Source organism: Pseudophryne corroboree, chromosome 3 (assembly GCF_028390025.1).
Source record: "Pseudophryne corroboree isolate aPseCor3 chromosome 3, aPseCor3.hap2, whole genome shotgun sequence".
NCBI classification, from domain to species: Eukaryota; Metazoa; Chordata; class Amphibia; order Anura; family Myobatrachidae; genus Pseudophryne; species Pseudophryne corroboree.
This window is the reverse complement of record NC_086446.1, coordinates 657449468-657466986: the sequence shown is the minus strand read 5'-3', so window position 1 is coordinate 657466986 and position 17519 is coordinate 657449468. Positions and strand designations below refer to the sequence as shown.

Here is a 17519-nt window from a genome sequence, read left to right as displayed (position 1 = left end):
AGGATTCTTCCCCGGAGGAACCCATTTTTGAAGCACAAGAGGGTAGTATGGTGGCCCTTCCCTCTCAAAAGGAACCAGGATGGGTGAGACAATTGCAAAGTAATATGTCACACCTTGCTAAAAAAATTTCAGAGTTTGAACAACAGACTAAGTATTGGAGACAGTCTGTAGAAGACGTGTTATCTGCGATTCCCTCACTTTCCTCCACTCACAACAGCTCACAAAAAAGGTCTCTGGCCCAAATTATGCATGGGGACACAGATTCCGACACGGATGTCGACACTGGGGAGTTGAGAGGGGTTGATCCCAAATTAGCAAAAAGCATTCAATGTATGATAGTCACTATAAAAGAGGTGTTGGAATTTCCTGATGCAACACCACTACCTGAGGAAAAATATAATTTTAAATTAAATAAAAAACAGGTGGTGACTTTTCCTCCTTCTAAGGACTTGAATGCATTTTTTGAGGATTCTTGGTCTAACCCAGAAAATAAATTTTCGGTTCCCAAAAGGCTACGAGTTGCGTAACCGTTCCCTGAGGATGACAGACGCAAATGGAAATCTCCCCCTATGGTAGACATATCAGTTTCTAGGTTGTCTAAGAAAATCCTTTTGCCTGCTCCTGGGTCAGCTTCATTGAAAGATCCTGCTGACCGTAAATTAGAATCTACGTTAAACTCCATGTATATTGCTAATGGAACGGCTCTCAGGCCCACCATTGCGTGTGCGTGGGTGGGTAATGCTATAGAAAAATGGTCAGACAACTTATTGCTTAATATAGACACAGTTGATAAGGATGACCTGATGCTCACTCTCAGTCATATCAAGAATGCTGCAGGTTATTTGGTAGTAGCGATGAAGGATATTGGTTTATTAAATTCAAGATCCTCCGCTATGGCGATTTCAGCCCGCAGGGCTCTATGGATTCGTCAATGGAATGCTGATGCAGAATCAAAGAGAAATATTGAGGCACTCCCTTACAATGGCGAGGCACTATTTGGTGTCAAATTAGATGCCATGATTTCGGCGACGACATTGGGCAAGTCAGCTTTTCTGCCTTCTGCACCACCTCCAGCTAAAAAAGATTTTCTTACACATACGATGCAGTCCTTTCGGCCCAACAAGTACAAAAAGGCAAAAGGTACCCCCTTCTTCGCGGGTCGAGGGTGAGGAAGAGGTAGGAAGCCTGCAACCCCGGCAGGTTCCCAAGAGCAGAAGTCAACCGCTGCTTTTGCTAAAGCCACAGCATGACGCTGGAGCTCCCCTGCAGGAGTCCAATCGGGTGGAGGCCTGTCTACTTTTCTTCAGTCAGATCTGGGTTCACTCAGATCTGGATCCGTGGGTACTACAGATAGTATCTCAAGGGTATAAACTGGAATTTCAAGATTTCCCCCATGCTGATTTTTCAAATCGGCCTTACCAGTTTCTGTTCAGGACAGAAAAAAAGTGCTGGACGCAATCCGGAAATGATGTCAAGATAGGGTAATTTCCTTGGTTCCTGTACTTCAACGAGAAACAGGATTTTATTCAAGTCTGTTTGTAGTGCCGGAGCCGGACGGCTCGGTAAGACTGATTTTAAACCTAAAATCATAGAATCTTCACTTGAAACAGTTCAAATTCAAGATGGAATCACTGATTGTGGTGATTTCCAATCTGGAGGAGGAGGAATTTATGGTGTCGGTGGACATCAAAGATGCTTATTTGCATGTTCCCATATACCCTCCACATCAAGCATACCTAAGATTTGCCGTTCAGGAATGCCACTATCAGTTTCAAACGTTGCCGTTCAGCCTCTCCACGGCTCAGAGAATATTCAAAGTGATGGCAGAGATGATGGTTCTCCTTCGCAAGAAGGGAGTCAACATCATTCCTTACCTGGACGATCTCCTCATAAAAGCGAGATCCAGGGGAACTTTGTTGCAGAACATCGCACTATCCATGACGGTGCTTCAGCATCACGGTTGGATTATCAACCTTCCGAAATCCCAGTTGGAACCAACGATGAGGTTATCATTCCTGGGAATGATTCTGGACACCGAAGTACAGAAAGTATTCCTACCTATGGAGAAGGCTCTGGAAATTCAGAGGCTGGTCAAACTACTTTTGAAGCCAGCACACGTCTCGATCCATCAGTGCATCCGCCTGATGGGAAAGATGGTAGCAGCTTACGAGACACTACAATATGGCCAATTCCATGCCAGAGTTTTCCAGTGGGACCTGCTGGACAAGTGGTCCGGATCGCATCTTCACATGCATCGAACAATAATACTGTCAGCAAAGACAAGGATTTCTCTCCTGTGGTGGCTACAAACTTATCACCTCCTGAAGGGACGCAGGTTCGGGATTCATGCCTGGATCCTGGTGACCACGGATGCAAATCTCCGAGGTTGGGGAGCAGTCACGCAGGGGGAAACTTTCCAAGGAAGGTGGTCCAGTCAAGAAGCTCTGCACATAAATGTTCTGGAGTTGAGAGCGGTTTACGACGGCCTCTTCTTCGAGAGCGTCCCATCCATATCCAGTCAGGCAATGTAACAGCGGTGGCTTACATAAATCGTCAAGGAGGAACGAAAAGCAGAGGTGACAAAAATACTCCTCTGGGCAGAAAGACATGTGACAGCTCTGTCGGCGGTCTTCATTCCGGGAGTGGACAACTGGGAAGCAGACTTCCTCAGCATACACGATCTCCATCCAGGAGAATTGGGCCTCCACCCTGAAGTGTTTGCAGAAATAACAAGTTATTGGGGCATTCCTCAGGTAGACATGATGGCGTCTCGTCTAAACAAGAAACTTCAGAAATATTATTCCAGGTCGAGAGACCTACAAGCAATAGCAGTGGATGCACTGGTGACCCAGTGGGTGTTCCAGTCAGTGTATGGTTTTCCCTCCACTTCCACTAATACTCAAAACCCTCAAGATTATAAGAAGAAAAAGGTGCGGGCGATACTCATCGCCCCAGATTGGCCAAGGAGGGTTTGGTATCCAGATCTTCAGGAGTTACTGTTGGAAGATCCTCGAGTTCTTCCTCTTCGAGAGGACCTCCTTCATCAAGGGCCGCTGGTTTATCCAGACTTACCGAGGCTACGTTTGATGGCATGGCTGTTGAATGCCAGATCCTAGCTAGTAAAAGTATTCCAAATGAAGTCATTCCCACACTTATTCAGGCCAGAAAAGGGGTAACGTCTAGACATTACCATCGTGTTTGGAGAAAATATGTTTCTTGGTGTGAATCCAAGAAGTATCCTGCAGTGGAGTTTCAATTAGAACGTCTTCTCCTATTTCTACAGGCTGGTGTGGATGCAGGCTTAAGATTGGGATCCATCAAGGTCCAAATTTCGGCTTTGTCCATTTTCTTTCAGAAACAATTGGCTTCCCTTCCTGAGGTTCAGACGTTCGTTATGGGAGTTCTGCACATCCAACCACCATTTGTCCCCCCCGCGGCACCATGGGACCTTAATGTGGTGTTGCAGTTCCTCAAGTCGGACTGGTTTGAACCTCTGCAGGAGGTGGAGTTGAAGTTTCTCACTTGGAAAGTGATCATGCTGCTGGCCTTGGCGTCAGGCAGATGCCAAGGCGAGTTAGGGGCTTTGTCTCACAATAGCCCTTACTTGATTTTTCACGAAGATAGGGCTGAACTAAGAACACGTCAGCAATTTTTTCTGAAGGTTGTGTCTTCTTTCCATATTAATCAACCTGTTGTGGTGCCAGTGGCTTCTGACACCTCAGCTGTTCCCAAGTCCTTAGATGTCGTCAGGGCTTTGAGGACTTATGTTGCACGAACGGCTCGAATTAGGAAAACAGAGGCTCTGTTTGTCCTCTGACCCCAACAAGATTGGGGGTCCTGCTTCTAAGCAGACTATTGCGAGCTGGATTAGGAGTACTATTCAGCATGCTCATTCCACGGCAGGATTGCCGATACCGACTTCGGTAAAGGCCCACTCTACAAGAAAAGTGGGTTCTTCCTGGGCGGCTGCCCGGGGTGTCTCGCCTTTGCAAATTTGCCAAGCAGCTACTTGGTCAGGTTCAAACACGTTTGATAAATTTTACAGGTTTGACACCTTTGCTGCTGACGACATTTTATTTGGTCAGTCAGTGCTGCAGGAACATTAGCACTTTCCTGCCCGTACTGGGAGCTTTAGTATATCCCCATGGTACTAAAGTGGACCCCAGCATCCTTTAGGACGTAAGAGAAAGTAGAATTTTAATATACCTACCGGTAAATCCTTTTTTTCGTAGTCTGTAGAGGATGCTGGGTGCCCGCCCAGTGCTCAATTTTTCCTGCATTGTTTGGTTTGTTTTCTTACACAGGTTCTCATGTGTTAAGTTATTTTACAGTAGTTGCTGTTCTGTTATTTAATGTTTCGTGACATGTTGTCAGATGTATGCCATGTTGTGAGGCATGTTGAGCGGTGTGAGCTGGTATGAATCTCACCACTAGTTAATGTAAAATCTCGAAGTTGTCCGTCTGGGGGTAATTCCAAGTTGATCGCAGCAGGAAATTTTTTAGCAGTTGTGCAAAACCATGTGCACTGCAGGGGGGGGCAGATATAACATTTGCAGAGAGATTTAGATTTGGGTGGGTTATTTTATTTCTGTGCAGGGTAAATACTGGCTGCTTTATTTTTACACTGCAAATTAGATTGCAGATTGAACACACCACACCCAAATCGTAAGGGCCCTACACATATCACGATGCGCCGCCGAGGTGCCCGACGGCCGATACGGCCGACGAGCGACCCGGCGGCGGGGGGGCAGTGACGGGGGGAGTGAAGTTTTTTCACTCCCCCGTCACGCGGCTGCTTTGAAGTGCAGGCAAATATGGACGAGATCGTCCATATTGGCCTGCATGCACAGCCGACGGGAGACCAGCGATGAACGAGCGCGAGGACGCGCATCGTTCATCGCTGGAGTCTCCACACTGAAAGATATGAACGAGTTCTCGTTCATTTATGAACGAGATCGTTCATATCTTTCAGAAAATCGGCCAGTGTGTAGGGCCTATAACTCTCTCTGCAAATGTTATATCTGCCCCCCCCCCCTGCAGTGCACATGGTTTTGCCCAACTGCTAAAAAAATTCCTGCTGCAATCAACTTGGAATTACCCCCTGTGTGCGCAGCTGGTCAGATATATTATTATAAATAGCTCTGAAAATAATTTTTTTTTTATTGCTGCAATGAATGGATATTTGATAAATAAATTGCAATGTACTGCAATTTCTATGTTATTTACTGATGCAGTAAAGCCAAATGCCCATTGTTCACAAAATAATAGATTAGATTTTTTTAAATATCTGTGTAATACAGATAAAAAAAATTATACTTAATCGACAAAACTGAAGCAAATGTTACAGTATTATAAAAATGATTTTCATATATTCCTATTTCTTACTTTTTGTACATATAACCAAAACTGAGTGAAAAATAATGAAGACACTGTAGTTTATATACTTGCTACTGTCAAACTCTACAGCACAATTCACTGCAGAGATAATTGACAATTTATTTCTTCAGGTGTATAATATTGTGAAAATTGTATTTGTTAACTACACAATTTGGGTTGTGCCTCTGGTGGAGCAACCTGATACCATTGTCGAGCAGGAAGATTTTAGGGGAGTAGGTAAAGGGAGAGAATTCAATGTAAATGCTAATTTACTGAATGTAATTTAGTGACATTTAGCTTGCAGGTAGATCAAATATTGCTTAAATAGGAAAATATTGTTTTGTTTTTTTAAAGTCTTCACACTTTTACAGCAGTTGGCATAAGGCTCAGTTTCATCTACATTTTCAGAAGAAGGGTGAGACACAACCCTGTACAGTACAGTCAGAGGTGTAGCTAGGTGCCATGGTGTCCGAAGCAAGGGTTCTGCGCCCCCTACTAAATTGGGTGCATGTTACATTTGAAAAGAAAAAATATGTAGAAATCCTAAATTGGTGACAGGACATTTTTAGATCTTGTGGAGCTCAGGACGAAAGTTTCCTTTGGGCACCCATGCTTAAAATGGAGACGGTGCGCATCGATGGTGTGCAACAAAAATATAGGGGTATCTTCATTGAGATGGGGCATGGCCACAGAATAGTACCAATTCAGGTTACTCAGCACAGTGTTGTCCGTTATTCACATTACACCATATAGTAATACCCCTTATACTGTATGTTACATAACAGTAGAGCCGCTTATACACATTACACCACATTAGAGCCCCTTATACACATTACAGAAAGAAACGTGGGCGCTATTTATAAAAATAAGTGATTAAATAGAACAATTAATATTTTCTACTTTATAATGTTGCTCCACTTTTCTAGCTGCCCACAATTGGGGATCTGGATATCCACCAAAGCTAGAATACAACCAAAAATACACAATAATGTGGGCGCTCCAAAAAGATATATATTTGCAACAGCTGCTGGTTTTGTAAATACAAATTTTATTTATATTACTCCCGGGTAATTTCTATATAACCTAGATCCTATATATATCACAGTATAAAAACAATCATCAAATTAGTAAAACATTTAAAAGACTAATGTCCAAGCGCTCAGAACTTGCTGGCAATCCTGAAGATAAACTGGTGGTTAGTGTGGTTAATATGCATATGCCGGCTGTTAGTGATCGTTAGTACTTATAACACAGTTTTGAGCTCAATAACGAATTAGTAGAAGCAGTTCATTGCTTTATAAAGCCTGTTATACTTCACCAAGTCCGGACTGGTCATATATGGATCCAGTGATATGTAGCATATACTGCAAACAATTGCTGTCGACGTCTGTATTATATCCGTGAATGGATCTCGTTCACTCTTGTTTGGCTAACGGACAGGCCACTCAACGGCGGTTCCCCAAGGCTGGGGGCTTCTGCTTAGTTGGTAGTGGCCTGCACCTTCCTGTGCCACTTATTTGCCGAGAGGAGCGGTAGGGGCAGCAAGCCCTGAGCTGCAGGAGACGCTGTGTTTGGCCGCGGTCAGCGGCTTCCGGGTTCGGAGCTTCCGGCTTCCGGTTGCCTTCCACCTGCGTTCCACAGTCGAAATTCAGTCACCTGATGCGTTTCTCCGCCTCTCAAAGGGGTGGTTTCATCAGAGGTATCTACCACTACCAACTAAGCAGAAGCCCCCAGCCTTGGGGAACCGCCGTTGAGTGGCCTGTCCGTTAGCCAAACAAGAGTGAGCGAGATCCATTCACGGATATAATACAGACGTGGACAGCAATTGTTTGCAGTATATGCTACATATCACTGGATCCATATATGACCAGTCCGGACTTGGTGAAGTATAACAGGCTTTATAAAGCAATGAACTGCTTCTACTAATTAGTTATTGAGCTCAAAACTGTGTTATAAGTACTAACGATCACTAACAGCCGGCATATGCATATTAACCACACTAACCACCAGTTTATCTTCAGGATTGCCAGCAAGTTCTGAGCGCTTGGACATTAGTCTTTTAAATGTTTTACTAATTTGATGATTGTTTTTATACTGTGATATATATAGGATCTAGGTTATATAGAAATTACCCGGGAGTAATATAAATAAAATTTGTATTTACAAAACCAGCAGCTGTTGCAAATATATCTTTTTGGAGCGCCCACATTATTGTGTATTTTTGGTTATACACATTACACCACAGCAGAGCCGCTTATACATGTTACACCACACAGTAGATCCCATTATACACGTTACACCACAGTAGAGCTGCTTATACACGTTACACCACAGTTTATAAACTGTATGCCACAGTTGAGCCACTTATACATGTAACTCTGCAGCTTCTAATGCAGAGAGAGATGTTGCAGCAGTGGCTGGGGCAGAGAGAAGTGCTGCAGCATTAATGTAGAGAGAGGTGTTGTAGCAGACGGGACAGAGAGAGGGTCTGCAGAAGCCAGTGCAGAATGAGGTTCTGCAGCAGTGGGGGCAGAGAGCAGGACAGAAGTAACCCTGCTGCACAGCTAGAAGCAGACATTAAGACATTTAAAGAGTGCGTCAGAGTTCCAGCATGTGATAGCTGGCAGTATCTCCTGCTGTCGCCTCTGGCCTGCCCTGTTCCCTACCTCTTAGTTCGAGTCAGTCTGTGACTGACTGCTTCTCCTCCTCTCTGGCTGTCGGTACAGCGGCCTGCGCTAAAAAGGGTGTAGGGGATGGGTAGGATTCAGCGCTGGGTGGCAGAGTGCCCTCTAACTTTTCCAGCACCTGTAGCTCATGCTCCACCGAAGGCCACCCCCGCTACACCCTTGAGTACAGTAACCTTTGAATAAAATGTATGAAATGAATCCCCTGTGTTCAGTTTGGAAAAGTCTTAATTCAGATGAACACAGTTCTGTGGTGAAATTATTTTGTCAATTAGAATACAGTACAATAACAATGTGGTTAATGAATGGTTAAAGGGAGATTACAGCATTTTGGACAACTTTACACAATATCTTTAAACCTGTTAATATGACATACATACACAACAAAATACTATACATACAGTATATATTTATATACACTGCTCAAAAAAATAAAGGGAACAATTAAACAACACAATGTAACTCCAAGTCAATCACACTTCTGTGAAATCAAACTGTCCACTTAGGAAGCAACACTGATTGACAATCAATTTCACATGCTGTTGTGCAAATGGAATAGACAACAGGTGGAAATTATAGGCAATTATCAAGACACCCCCAATAAAGGAGTAGTTCTGCAGGTGGTGACCACAGACCACTTCTCAGCTCCTATGCTTTCTGGCTAATGTTTTGATCACTTTTGAAAGCTGGCGGGGCATTCACTCTAGTGGTAGCATGAGACGCACAAGTGGCTCAGGTAGTGCAGCTCATCCAGGGTGGCACATCAATGCGAGCTGTGGCAAGAAGATTTGCTGTGTCTGTCAGCGTAGTGTCCAGAGCATGGAGGCGCTACCAGGAGACAGGCCAGTACATCAGGAGATGTGGAGGAGGCCGTAGGAGGGCAACAACCCAGCAGCAGGACCGCTACCTCCGCCTTTGTGCAAGGAGGAACAGGAGGAGCACTGCCAGAGCCCTGCAAAATGACCTCCAGCAAGCCACAAATGTGCATGTGTCTACTCATACGATCAGAAACAGACTCCATGAGGGTGGTATGAGGGCCCAACGTCCACAGGTGGGGGTTGTGCTTACAGCCCAATACCGTGCAGGACGTTTGGCATTTGCCAGAGAACACCAAGATTGGCAAATTCGCCACTGGCGCCCTGTGCTCTTCACAGATGAAAGCAGGTTCTCACTGAGCACATGTGACAGAGTCTGGAGAGGCCAATGAGAACGTTCTGCTGCCTGCAACATCCTCCAGCATGACCGGTTTGGCAGTGGGTCAGTAATGGTGTGGGGTGGCATTTCTTTGGGGGGCCGCACAGCCCTCCATGTGCTCGCCAGAGGTAGCCTGACTGCCATTAGGTACCGAGATTAGATACTCAGACCCCTTGTGAGACCATATGCTGGTGCGGTTGGCCCTGGGTTCCTCCTAATGCAAAATAATGCTAGACCTCGTGTGGCTGGAGTGTCAGCAGTTCCTGCAAGACGAAGGCATTGATGCTATGGACTGGCCCGTCCGTTCCCCAGACCTGAATCCAATTGAGCACATCTGGGACATCATGTCTCGCTCCATCCACCAACGCCACGTTGCACCACAGACTGTCTAGGAGTTGGCGGATGCTTTAGTCCAGGTCTGGGAGGAGATCCCTCAGGAGACCATCCGCCACCTCATCAGGAACATGCCCAGGCATTGTAGGGAGGTCATACAGGCATGTGGAGGCCACACACACACTACTGAGCCTCATTTTGACTTGTTTTAAGGACATTACATCAAAGTTGGATCAGCCTGTAGTGTGTTTTTCCACTTTAATTTTGAGTGTGACTCCAAAACCAGACCTCCATGGGTTAATAAATTTGATTTCCATTGATAATTTTTGTGTGATTTTGTTGTCAGCACATTCAACTATGTAAAGAACAAAGTATTTAATAAGAATATTTCATTCATACAGATCTAGGATGTGTTATTTTAGTGTTCCCTTTATTTTTTTAGCAGTGTAAATATAGAACCAATGTCCTATGAATAGGACACTTAATAATTTTATAACTGGGGCCTGATTTGTAAAAATATTGACATAGTCATGTTCAGAATATTTGTCTGAGTAGGTTTATCAATTAATATTTTGAAAATATACATTTTCGGGTTCTAGGTTTTAATAGGTTAAGAAAATAATATTGTATCTAATCAATGCCTGTGTTCTCAAAATATATAATAATAACAAAACATCTACATTTGTAAATACTCACACTGTACCTACTGTATAACAAAGCCAAAAATAAAGAAATAATACCCCTTTTCCACTGACATGAACATCACAGGTTTTTGAACATGAATGTGCACCAAACCGGGATTCTTGTCAGTGGAAACCTTCCTGGGTACATTTTTACCAGGAAAGAACCAGGTGAGCTGCAGTGGAAATGGGTTACCTGGGTCATCCAACCCGGGTAACCTGTTTAGAGTGTAGTGATTGGCTTAAAAACCCATCACCAATGACAGCCATCACCGGGGGAGGAAGAGACTACGGCCTCCCCGTATGGTCTAGACCAGGCATTCCCAACCGCGGTCCTCAAGGCACACCAACAGTGCAGGTTTTAGTGATATCCCGGCTTCAGCACAGATGGTTAAATCAAAATAACTGAGGTACTAATTAAGTCACCTGTGTTCAAGCCTGGATATCACTAAGACCAGAGCTGTTGGTGTGCCTTGAGGACTGAGGTTGGGAAACACTGGTCTAGACTGTTCTGGATTTTACCCCATCCCCGCTTACCATGAATGGACTCTGTAATTTCTCCCTGATTGTCTCCAATGTGGCAGCATCCTTCCGAATGCACCCCACACCCATTGGCTGGTCAGCCGGTGTGCTGTACTGGGAGTTTTGCAGTGCTTGGAGATGACGTTATCTCTAAGCGCTGTCACTGCATCCGGGTGTAGTGTAAATGGCACCGACCCAGGTATATCCCAGGTTGGCGCCGCAGTGGAAACAGGGTAAATCCCAGGCCTGACATGGCTTGGAACCGTGTTCCAAATCATGGGTCAGACCTAGGATTTTGGTGGAAAAGGGTTATAAGTGGACTAAATGTAGAAGTGGATGAACATGAGTTATAGGACATTAGTTCACACTCTGGTTTGTTCCTCCATAAATTGAGAATCACAGACAAACATTGGAAAGTATGTAAATCTAGAAGAGGGTTTTCAACTCTGGTTCTCAAGTACCCCCAATAGCTCACACATTATGGTTTCCCTTATACAGGTACATGCACAGCTGAATTGATCTGGACTGGATCAGTAAATATTCCACTTGTTGCCAAGATGGAAAACCTCAAAACATGCCAGTCTTGGTTTCTTGAGGATTGGAGAGGAGAACCACTGATCTAAAGCCAACAATAATTCTGGTTACCTTGTTGGAGAAAATGGGATAGGACCAGCTTCATGGAAAGGCAGAGTAGTGCCATGTTGGAAAAGAGACCACAGCCAAGAGAGAAGTGAGTCTGTGCGGATCCATGGAGGCATTTCAATTGTATTTTAGGGGGTGACTGATAATTAATGGGCACCAGACAGAGCATCTCAATTGTTGCTCCAATTGATTGTCCAGATTTCCGTTTGTAGCCTCCTGGTGTAGCGAGCAGAAATATGACAAAACGTTTGTCTTTTTGGGTACCCAAACAGCAATTTTAACGCCATGCCCATCAGTTTAGACAGATTTAGCCACTTGGGGGGTAATTCAGACCTGATCGCTCGCTAGCTGTTTTTTGCAGTCCTGCGTTCACATAGTCGCCGCCCACCGGTGAGTGTATTTTAGCTGTGCAAGTGTGCGATCGCATGTGCAGCTGAGCGGTACAAAAACATTTTGTGCAGTTTCTGAGTAGCCCAGGACTTCAAAATCACTTTAGCCTGTCCTGGACCAGAATTTATGTCAGACATCCACCATGCAAACGCTTGAACGTCTGTGTTTTTCCAACCACTCTCAGAAAATGTTCAGTTGACACCCACAAACGCATTCTTCCTATCAATCACCTTGCGATTGCCTGTACAAAGAATTGCACAAACCCATTGCAGAGCAATGAACAGCTTTATACCTGTGCGACGCCCCTGCGCATTGCGGTGCATACGCATGCGCAGTTCTGACCTGATCGCAGTTCTGAAAAAATGCTAGTGAGCGATCAGGTCTGAATTACCCCCTTTGTGCAGCTAAACTCGGTGCTTTTGGGTGCAACAAGTTTAATAATAATGGGTGCCCTAAACAATTGATTCTCCCCCAATCATGATTGAGTTAATAGAACTCATTGAATGTTAAGGGAAGTTTGGAGCATGTTTCTACTCTGAATTTGAAGTTTGAAGTTCCAAAACTCTATTTCTTGGTAGGTTTAAGGATGACATTTAAATGGCAATACTGTTGAAAGCAGAGCACGCCATGTTTTGCTTTGAATAGTATTGCCATGTAAATGCTCCTGCTTAAAGATGCAGAGAAGCGGTGGCTTATTAATTTAGCCCACAGAGCTAACAGGCATAATGTCACAGGAACCACGGTTAGACTGGCACACCTGGGTACAGGGCAATTCCTGGGTGGACTGCACTGACTCTCGGGGTCAGGTTCCAGATTGTGCACTCAAATTATACATTGTTTTTAGAGTGTCAGTTACCTGGTAGAGCAGGCCCACCACTAAACATGGGGACCTGGTTTACTTCTATATAAAACACTACACCAAGATTTGCCTGAAGCTTAGTCAAGTCTTTTTTTTTAGCTTGCAACACCACCTTTGGTGGATGAACACACCAATTAAGCATGGGCTCTTGCCTTCATTCCCCAGTCCATCACTGACAGTATCTATTCACGTTTAATTTATTTACACATCATTTGTATTCATTCTGAATACTGCATGCATGTCATGTTGCTCTTACTGTCTTTGAGACATTACTCAACTTTATTACATTTTTCCAGCTCATAATAATTGTGCTATGATGGCTGATCCCAGTTTGTATCCTTATCATCCTCTATGTTTTGTGTAAGCCAGCAATGGCGGAATTATAAATTAGGCACCCGCTCCCCCCACACAAAGTTTAAATGGGGGCAGGTGCGATGGGACCACAGGCAAGTAACTCCAGATCCATGCAGTGGTGTAGCAATAGCCCCCGTAGAACCCCGGTGCCCACAAGCCACCGAGCATCTCCGAGCCCCCATGGGCTTGCGGGGGCTATTGCTACATCACTGTAAGCCAGGTAGGAGTTATATCAGGTTGACCACTGGTGTATTAATTTCTCAGTGTTGCGAGCCCTATATAGATTGATCCAGGTGGAAGCACTGCAGTATCAAGACTGAGGAAATCTTCACTCAACTTATCACACTCCTAGGACACATATAAACTTCAATTACATATATGAATATACATTTAACAAAAGAGAAAAGGGTGAGCTTAAATCAAATAAAATAATTGTATTTAAAATATTCAGTAACCTGAAAAAGCCAAACAGAGGCTGGAACAAAGAAAAACAGTTTGAAATAAATAAAAAATGTCTTGTGTTTGTAGTCTACCTGCATACTCAGAGGGATTTTTTAACTAAACGGTAATTTACATAGATTTGTATCAATTTCCAATCAATAAAATTCGATCTCAAGCGATGTTGGATTTCAGGGTTCTTAACACACACATTTACTAATAGATGATTTTCTATATTAATTTCAAAGAGCGGTATTCAATTCTTTTCACCCCCTTCCACACCCGTTTTGTTTCTGCTGATGGGTATGGTATCATCATTTCAGCTCGCTACCCTCCAGTTAGCGAGGCACCCAACCATTTATGCAGCTAATCCTGATTACTATGGGCACGATATGCACGAGAACGGGGATCACTTTAGAAAGGAGATTGGGTGTGATCTATCATTTGAATACCACCCTAAATGTTAGTGAATGTGTGTTTTAGCCTTGGAAACATGATTTTTATCAATTTCAAATGGATACAAATTGAAAGAAATCAACCTTTAGTAAATAAACCCCAAAAACTGTACCTGTGTACTCAAATACTCCTACCTGCATACTGAAACAATCCTACCTGCATACTCATATAGTTCAAAGGCAGGGATATATGAATGTAATTTGAGTTAGAGGTATAAAAATAACAGTAACAACAGATATTGTTTAACTATATTTTATTCTGCTTATTTCTAGCCTAGGAAGAGAGATCACCAGTGAAAGGCCTGCAGTCAGTCATCGCTATTTTGTTTTTCTTTTTCTAGAAATCCACTGGGCTATCTCTTCTTGTTGGTTCCTCAATGGAAGTTGGAAACAGGGAAAGCAGGTCCTTCTGTTGATCTTTTGGCAGAGCTAATACTAATTGTCCATGTTTCTTATAATCCTCAGCTATTTGCTTTAGCACAGTTTCTAATTTCTGTATACCTACATCTATCTTCACTTCCCCTGGAACTCTCTCTTTCAGTGGTAGAACATTCTTATCTCCTATCATTCCATAATCCATGTTAGCGACCAAAGTATGAGCAAGGTTGTCACTAACACCTCCCTAACTATCCTTTAGGTGGGGATCAAGTCTGACTTTCTTGTCCTTTGATTTTTTCTTTCTCTTCTCCAACTCTACAGGGACATCTAATATTTTTTCATTTTTCACACCTAGGTTATCTACAAAAGTTCCCACAAACTTGCATGTCACCTCTTCCTTTAAGCCTGGTCCCTTATGGTACTCTTGTTTGTCCATACTTTTACATTCTCTATTGGCTTCAACTCTCCCAACTGATACAGCAATTGCTTTATGTCCAACCTTCTCCCTGTTCCTTTGCTTCTTTCCCATATTTGTATTTTATTTTTAGGGATGTGAGGACTTTATCAATAATAATTAATGGCAGCTGACACTTGTGGTGTAACAGGGCCTGAGTGTAACTTCTATCTCACGCGGTGCCTCCAAATGTAACCCTACCCTCAATACCTTGAACGAGAGCTGTCTATGTATTCTATTAAGGGATGGTTACCTAATAGTTGTGCCTCCACTCAAGCTATGTGTAGTATTTAACTACCGTTAAGGCTTGCTTGAGTAAGCCTGATCTCTATCCTTAGGGGATGATTCCCTTATATCATAGATATATTATCTAATATACCTGTCTCTTTCTTCCAGGATCTTCAGATCAACTTCCAGACGGACCAGACACACATGGCAAGTATAACACTTTAATGACCAGTACCAAATGGATTAAGTATACATTAACATTTCATCAATTACATACACATTCCCCTTTAAGTCATTAATCCATGCTAAACCCCTGTCAATTAGGCCTATACACAGTACCTGCATGCAATACAACAAATCCTTTTTCTTTTCAAGACACCCTTAGGTGTTAGAGTGACCCGGGTACTCTTAATATGATAGTGCACTATAAGGGCCCATAAACTTCCTAAAAATAACAGCAGTTAATACAGAATGTCTGACACTATGTTTTAGTATCAACTATCAGTTCTCCCTTCAGTTAAAGAGAAAGATGTTTGGCTCAGTCTACTTATGGTAGCGATTACTTTCTCCTATAAGGTTACTTATAGTTCCTCCTTGGCAGATAACAGAAAGTACCTATTTAGCTCATAGATAGTAACATCAACAGTTGATTACCAAGGAATCTGTATCCTTTCCTCAGTAAAAATGTTACCGTAGTTGTCCAGTATTAAACTAAACTCCTAAGAAGCTGTTATGATAAACCTTTGTTATGCTGCGTCCTTCTGTCCATTTGAAGTAGCTGATGCTTTCTATATTTCAGAGCATATATAGCTTTTCGATTCCTGTATGCCTCAAATTATTGTTGTCTCTTAGGATGAGTCTATATTAAATATATCTGCAAGAGATGGTTTCTCTTATCATAGTCACAGCGAGCTCAAATCCTTTAACTTTATAACTAATAGTCTCTTACATGTCAGTCCTTCTTACGGGTTCACGAATATACATATAACACAGTTGTATTAAAGTGCCACAAGCTAGTCCTTGAATCGGGATGATATTCTAATCCTTTGTGGCTAAGAGGCTTTAACATTCATCCAATGTCACTGTAGTATGGCTACCTTTAATGTCCTTGACTCTAATTCTGCTAATTCAGGGGCATAAATACACACATTAGGTGGCAGCTTTTGGGTGTTACTTTCTATTTAGCGCTGCGGAACAATGTCTCTGGCTCTCCTTTGACTGATGTGATGCTGATATATGGGGGAGCTTTAAAACTGTATTTATGAAGCGTTAAACAGTTCAAGTTTCACTCCACTCCTCCTGTTATATATATATATATACCCAGTGCTTTCTACCTTCTCCTTAGCACTATGATTAAGTTATACATGGAACTGTAATTATAGGTCACTCTGACTACTGTGACCCATTACTGTCCTCCTGCTTAATAGCCATTATTGCGGCCAAGCCCTGGAGTCCTTAGTCCCAATATGAAATTGACTATGTACCATAGTCACCTATGGCTTGCTGTGCTTAGTGTAGGGGTAATATAAATGGCTGGATTATACACTCACACTTCTATGATCTAGTGATGCTGCTGCAGGCTGCTCCCCCGACTCCTCCCTTACACTTACAGCCACACAGAATGGAGCCTCTGCTGCTGGTCCTGGCTTCTTTGTTGTGGCTGTCAGAGTCTGTGCCGGTAATAGGTAGGAAGGAACCCTCTCTGTCTCCCTGTCATTGGTGCGCCCTTCCAATACTGCTGGGTGAGTTGACTAGCGCTGATGCCGGGTTCTATGAACAGTGCTGAGTCTCAATGCTGCTGTCACCACCTTTACAGTAAGGAAGCCCTGTTCTGGCTACACACACTAAGCCCCCTCCGGCCACCGCAATGTATACCGCTCAGCTCTAATGCGGGCGACGGCCGGAGCAGCAAAAAACTATGTCCTCTCACCAAGGGATATGCAGTCTCTCCCTCAGCTACACTCACAGCACCTCTCCACCCCTCTCCAGTAGTCACATGACCCACTCTGAGGTGATGCCCCGCCCACTGGCAATCACCCCACTAGGTGATTGACAGTTAGGAGCACAAGGACATTAACCCTTTAGATACACTGTGAAACCATAAAATAAGCCTTAATTGTATTCACCACTACATTTACATCAATGTACATACAATTACATATATGTGAACTGTATTATTTACCTCAAAACATGCATACAGTATTACAACATCCATTAACTTTTATATGAATAATATATATGCTTATACTCCATTTTAGTCACCATATTATAACTACCTCAGTATAAGTGTTGTTTAAACCCTAAATCAGGGTTACATTTCTCCCCCTGGTGCATTGTCACTGTTTAACATCTTTAGGTGCCAATGCACCATCTACCTTACTCACTTTGCTAAAATAGTATATATTCATTCACATCCATTAGCAAGCCACCTCATCTCAACCATTTTAACTGTTGGCCAAATAGGGAGGGATGGAACTGCATAGCCTTCATGCCTCCCAGGGATAGTGTTCTCTGATCGTGCTGGTTTCCCTT

General features: G+C 43.3%; 1 long non-coding RNA gene across 2 annotated transcripts in view; it reads left to right on the top strand.

Annotated features, from left to right (window-relative positions):
* LOC135056526 (uncharacterized) overlaps positions 1 to 15468 on the top strand; it is a 95432-nt gene extending 79964 nt beyond the window's left edge. The window contains exons 5-7 of one of the 2 annotated variants that reach the window (XR_010244003.1): positions 11288 to 11519; positions 14269 to 14330; positions 15156 to 15468. This is a non-coding gene — a long non-coding RNA (uncharacterized LOC135056526). The remainder of the gene's footprint in view (positions 1 to 11287; positions 11520 to 14268; positions 14331 to 15155) is intronic. The other variant, XR_010244004.1, reaches the window with a different exon arrangement.
* The last annotated feature ends 2051 nt before the right edge of the window (positions 15469 to 17519 follow it).